This window comes from Rosa rugosa, chromosome 1 (genome assembly GCF_958449725.1).
Source record: "Rosa rugosa chromosome 1, drRosRugo1.1, whole genome shotgun sequence".
Taxonomy (NCBI): domain Eukaryota; kingdom Viridiplantae; phylum Streptophyta; class Magnoliopsida; order Rosales; family Rosaceae; genus Rosa; species Rosa rugosa.
The window spans coordinates 15954174-15960668 of NC_084820.1; the positions used below are offsets into that span (position 1 = coordinate 15954174).

The following is a 6495-nucleotide window of genomic DNA, read 5'->3' on the forward strand; positions in this document are numbered from 1 at the left end:
AATGTTTTTTTTTTCTATATTGTTTGTACCACATGATTAATTATTTAAATATAATCATATTTTTAATTCTTATTAAATATATATGAATGCTTTAATGAGTATGTAGTGAAATTGAAAAATGAAAATAGATAAGGAAAATAATAAGAAATACAATCTAATATTATTGAATTGGAAAGTCTACATAAAATAAATATAATATTTTTTGGTATAATTATTGTCCTTAATAGTCATTTTATAGTAGGTTATGTATGTCATTTAATAATTCATAATAGAATGAGGTCAAGTGAGCAGATTTGGAGGTTCTAATAGAAACTCTCTTAAGTTTTAGAGTGGAGAAGAAACAAGAAGACACCAAGAAAACGTTGGTTTAACCAAACCTTTTATTTTGATCATATTTGACCTTACTTTCTTGTTCCCAGGTACAACCTTCTAAGTTCTAACAACGCTAGAGAATGAGGCAGATACCTTAACTCGTGCTTACCTACAGGCTACAACTAGTTAAGCCCTTAACAGAGAATCTATCACTATGTTTGTGCCGCTATTGGACTCCTCACTTTATATTTTCCACCATCATCCACCCAACTAAGTGAGCCCTGAACCACATCTTCTTTCAAGAACTTTGGACTTTCCAAAGTCAGCTTATAACTTCGCTTTTCGTACTTCTTCTTGAACGTCAACCTCTGTGGCTCCACCTTCAGTTTAAAACCTGGCATGGCTGTGAAATTAACACTATAACATGACTGTTCCTCTCCCACATTTGTCAGTGTCCTCCTGAACTCTTGGACAATATTTGCAGCAGAATTTGAACCATCACTATTAAAGTAAGCAATAAAAGAAGGGTAATTAAGCTCAGTATTGGACCAATTGGCACATCTGTAAATGGACCCTGTGATAGTTTGTATCTGCTTTGCTGTGTAATTCATTGCACATAGAAGCTTTATGTAGTCATCATCTGCTGCATCATAGACTAGTCCTGGATCAAGAGCCTTGTTGGGATTGATGTGTCCTGCTCCAATGGCTAAAGGGCTTGCAATGAGGTTTCCGTAAGCGTCTTTGATAGGGCTGTGAGTGTTGTCTAATGGATTCGCTGTGGTCATAAGAGCTGATCTAATGGCCGCAGGACTCCAATCAGGATGCACAGATTTGACAAGCGCAGCCACACCGGCCACATGAGGTGCCGACATTGAAGTCCCTGTCGCAAGATTGAAGTTACTAAACAAAGAGTGTGACGGATCTAGAGATACTGAACTAGTTGTGGACCATGATGCCAAGATTAATGTTCCAGGGGCTAAAATGTCTGGTTTGAGAATTTGGGGGCAGCTTGGAAATGGCCCTCTAGAGCTATAGACATCAACCTTAGGTGCTGGCTTCGTACCGATAAATGTTTTTCTGAATTCCAAAGCTCCTTTAGGATGGCTACTACGCTTAATGTAGTTTATCAGCATTTTGCCATCTTGATCAGCAACAAATGCTGCTGGAAATAAGCTGCCGGCGTTTTCATCTGACACTGTGGTATTGGTAATGAAAACGGCTGCTGTAATCTTTGCAGATTCTGAACTTCAAAATCTATGCTCAAATTGGCGATGCAAACAACAATGTTGCCTCTCAGTTTCCTCAGTTCCTTCGTACTTTGACAACCATTATTGAGAACAAGTGGTATTTGGGTATCTCTTGAGAAGATACCTGGATACAAGGATATCACTACTACAAATTTCCCCATTAGCACCCTTTTTTTAGCCACCAAAAAATCTTCAGTCCCAAAATGAATAGTATTACACTGATATAAAAGATTGGTGGGTTTTTTTTCCCTCTCACTGACCATCAGTGAGTATTATGAACAGTATATAGAACATATTAATTGTTTAATATCAATGACACTGTTAACAGTGTCAACAGAAATGGAATAGTTTTGTTTTGTGATTTTGGGAGCAACCAATCAAAGATCAGTGTGAATTTGTTTCATCACACTGACAATAGTGACCCTAACATATTATTGTTCCAACTATCATCAGTGTCAAAAACCAAATTGAACAAAAAAAAAACGAAGATACCAAAACGACGTCGTTTTGGCTATAAGTCAGGAACCCTAACAAGTTTGTTCATATAAATAGTTTCTGATCCTCACCTTTCCCTTCGTCAATTCCTCTTTCTCTCTCTTCCGCCTCTCTTCCTCCATCACGCTCTCACACAGGCACATCGCACAAAGATCAAACTCCAATATGACCAGATCAGACTCTTTCTCTCTCTTTCGCCTCTCTTCCTCCTCTCTTCTTCCATCACGCTCTAACACAGGCACATCGCACAAAGATCAAACTCCAATATGACCAGATCAGACACCGATCAAGACACCAAACGGTTCTATATGGAAGTCGTCATCACCGGCGCTATCAACAAGTGATGGGTTTGTCAACACCGTCTTCTGGATCCAGACCATTCTCGGCCGAAGCTTAGATCAGGTATAGGGCCGACGAGATCAGAAGAGTACGGCATCCCCGATGAATATCTTCGTAGAAAGGTACTCTCTTTTTCTATTTATCAAATTATTTAAACTGTGTTTCACATCAGACTGATATTTCTATTTGTTGGTGATGATGTATACTATTCAGACAACTGTAGTAAGGAGTAACTTGAATCCAGTCTTGAATGAGGAGCTCATGTTGTCTGTTCCTTGGCGATATGGAGAATTGAAGGCATGGAGCTTTACAGTTGGTAAGCACTTCATATATATTATTCTTCCCCACTTTTCATGATAAGATCTGTAATTTTGGTTGTGCGATTGGTTTGGAATGGGAGTTATGTAATTTCGGGTCTAAATTTATGAACTTTGGGAGTTATGTATATCAGTTATAAAGATTTATGTGAAAATGTGAAATAGACGTTTTGATTGAATGGCTTTAGTCATATGAAAATTGAATATATATAAAACTGCACAAGAAAGAATTGATGGGTTAGCCAAGTATTTGATAAATAAATAGTCAAGTGGTTTGCTTTGAGTAGGAAAATAAAGAAACTGTGCTTAGTCTTCCTTTTTGTTCCCCTGTTTCAGATCTAAAGCACAATATATATAGAGGTTTCTTACGCTAGGCAGGTTATACTTGAACTTAAAAGAAAATCTTGGGTAAACATGTTTATTCTGAACCTTCTTTGCAAGATGGAATCATATGTCAAGCAATTTAACATTCAATAGCATCTATGCAGATGAATGTGTATTTTTTTTTTCAATGTTCTTGGCTTCATTTATGTTGATTAGCAGATCCCTAGTTTAGTCCTTTCTTGAGTCTGACCACATGTATAGTTACTTATGTATACATTTTCAGTACAATCAGTTACATTAATTTAGTAATCTTGGTTTCTACATCATTTTTTTTTTCTGTTTCTTTTTGTGGTTCCTATTTCATTTTATACTTTGAATGCGGAAATATATATATATATATTTTTATGAAAAGTTTCTTTTTGGGGTCAGGTTACATCATATGATGCTTGAAGATTTGGGGTCAGACTGACTTATGACCCTGTGTTAAAATCTGAGAGTGAAAGTATATATATATATATTTCTACATCATATATATATATATATATATTTCCGGATATATATAGAAATATATTTCTACATCTGAGAGTGAAAGTTAATCTTGATTATCTGAGATGTAGAAATAAACTGCCAGAGTGAAAGTTAATCTTGATTAAACTGCGGAAATATATTTCTACATCTTATACATTTATATGCGGAAATATCATCTTGATTTTAACCATCTGTTTCTACATCATTTTTTTTTTCTGTTTCTTTTTGTGGTTCCAATTTCATTTTATACTTTTAATGAAAAGTTTCTTTTTGGGGTCAGGTTACATCATATGATGCTTGAAGATTTGCCGAATGGTATTATGGATGAGGTATTTTTCTACACATTAATTATTTTGTAAATGTCATGTTTGGATTTCTTACAGAATTGAATGCATGTGTTGCTACTTGCTAGATAAAACTTCACAGTGCAAAATTTAATTCTTCTTTTCTGGAACTTCAGGTACTGTGAGCATGTTGCCATTTGCTTTGAAAGAGTTTGTCCATATCAAAGAAGGGTTGCAGTTGTGGAGAAGAAATTTTGTTGTCTCTGGATGTAATGAATTATTTTTAGTTGGCAAATTTGTTGTATGATGCATTTTTTTATTATAGTATACAGTACATGAAATGTAGAGGTGCCAAATATTAGTATTAGCTAGTATTTGGCACCTATTTTTTTTATTCCAGTTTAATGATTTTGCCACTGATATCAGTGGATTCCGAAGCCACTGCTATTAGGATCAGTTGCTTTGGCACTGATTTGGATGTAATTTTGCTTTGGTTAAAGGCATCACACTGATAATTTAACAGTGTGCTTAGCCCCATTAGCACCTACAATAGAGGGGACTGATTTCCCATTAGTGGCTGCATAGTGGCTAATGCCATCAGCCACTCTTATCAGTATGCTTTGTCCCAATAGGGACTAATTCAAATCAGTGGGGTTTGGGGAAATTTGTTGTAGTGTATGAAACTGATTTTCATACCATTTCCCAGGTTTAAAATTCCACCGAGCTTGCGATCCATGGTTCCCGCTCCAACAATCAGTGCCCATGGTGCTCCATTACTCAAGGTAAAAATATTCAGGCCCATAGTTCCCGGCTGCTGCTGCAACAAAAATCCCCTTCTTCATAGCTGCAAAAGTTGCTACTGCAACTGGGTCATCACCCAAATACGTGTCATTAAATAAGCTGTAACCCAAAGAAAGTGACAATATGTCGAACCCATCTCGAATTGCTTGGTCTACACCTGCAAGGAGATCAGATGGAGACACTTCCTCGTACCAACCAACTTTGTAAATGGCTAGCCGAGCTCTTGAAGCCATGCCTGTAGCTGTGCCAGAAGCGCAGCCAAAAATAGGACGCTCCCTTGATATAATTACCGGCAGCAATGGAAGAAGTATGAGTCCCATGTCCATAAGTGTCGCGGGCCGAGTTCATCGAGATATTTTTGTCGGGATTCTCTGCCCTATAACCTTTGTTGTAGAACCGAGCTCCAATGAGTTTGTTGTTGCAGTAGGAGGAGTTGAATTGGGTGCCCGATTCACATTTTCCTTTCCACCTAGATGGGACTGGAGTCATTCCTTCTTCGCTGAAGCTCTCACTCTCGGGCCAAATTCCGGTGTCAAGTACCCCAATTATGACATCTTCACCATAATTTGAAACAGGCCAAGCACCAGAGTTGGGTGTTAGACCAAAGAATTGAGGAGAATGGGTGGTGAGAAGTTTAAGAGGGCGATTGCGAGAATAGGAAACGAAGCCAAGGGAGCTTGTAAGGGCTTGGAGCTCTGAAAGGGTGAGAATTGCACTGAAGCCTTGGATTCCTTCAGTGTAGGTATGGATCAGCTTCGTCTTACCATTAGCACCCTCTGACAGAGAGGAAAGGGTGGACAAATACCATTGGTGGTGATCTAAGAAGGGTTTGGGCTTGAGGGAGGAATCCATATGGACAATGTAGGAGTGAGACTCTGCGGAAACCATGATTGGAAGAACATACAGAGATAAGGTAGCCATTTTTGATGAAATGATGAGAAATCGCCTCAAGTCTCTGAAACAACTTCTTAAAGCTTAAGTAGTGCTGGCCGGGCAAATCATTTTCTAGACCTAGGGAAAGTAGGACAGACCCGATATTCCATATCTTTCTCTGAGAGGGGTGGTTTCCTCACTATTTGTCCTATTGCAAATGATTTTGATGAGATCAAAACGCCAGTAAACTTTTGAAAGAGATTTCTGAACCACTTTTCTATTTACTGATACTAGCTGGGATCAGAAGACGATGTTGAATATACCCTATCCTCACATTGTTAAGCATCGCAAATTGAATCAAAAGCTGCACAGAAGTAATGTATGTAGTAGCGGTAAGCTACAATGAATTAGTCGGCTTCTTAGTAAAGATGTGATGGAGAAACACGTAACCTGTTTAAAGAAAAAGATATCGACCAACCCCCACAAATTTGAAGAGACTCATGCATAGAAGAATTGTAATATACATATATAGCAGGCTAGCAGCTATGCACCAACCATGATAAAGAAGCTCTTCAGACCAAAAAAAAAAAAATGATAAAGAAGCTCTTAAACGTACATTGTGAATAAGAAACCAATAGTTGACCAAAAAAAAAAAAAAAAGACGCACCAATAATGTAATATGTACTTACCTATAATAATTTACATGGTTGGTGTAATAACTTTGCCATATATTAATTTATCAAATTACGTACCTTACTTTGCCATTTTTTTAGTTTATCAAATAGCTTTTGCCTTTCAATCTTGTTAATAAAAATTAAGAAACTTAGGTCCTGATTAAAATGGGGGTAAATGATTTAATAGCTAGGATATTCAGCAAAAATAAAGTAAAATAACTTTTCTAACTAGATATTTTCCTTAAAATAGTTTCTAATACATGAGGGTACATTTTTTCTTTTCTATTCCCTATTGATCCCA

General features: G+C 37.1%; 1 long non-coding RNA gene and 1 pseudogene across 1 annotated transcript; one reads left to right on the top strand and one right to left on the bottom strand.

Moving 5' to 3' along the window:
* Positions 1-456: 456 nt before the first annotated feature.
* On the bottom strand, positions 457-5752 carry LOC133720796 (subtilisin-like protease SBT1.9; annotated as a pseudogene).
* On the top strand, positions 2127-4283 carry LOC133720805 (uncharacterized). Its single transcript, XR_009851984.1, has 4 exons — positions 2127-2515; positions 2607-2709; positions 3843-3891; positions 4023-4283. It is a non-coding gene; the product is annotated as an uncharacterized LOC133720805 (long non-coding RNA).
* Positions 5753-6495: the final 743 nt, after the last annotated feature.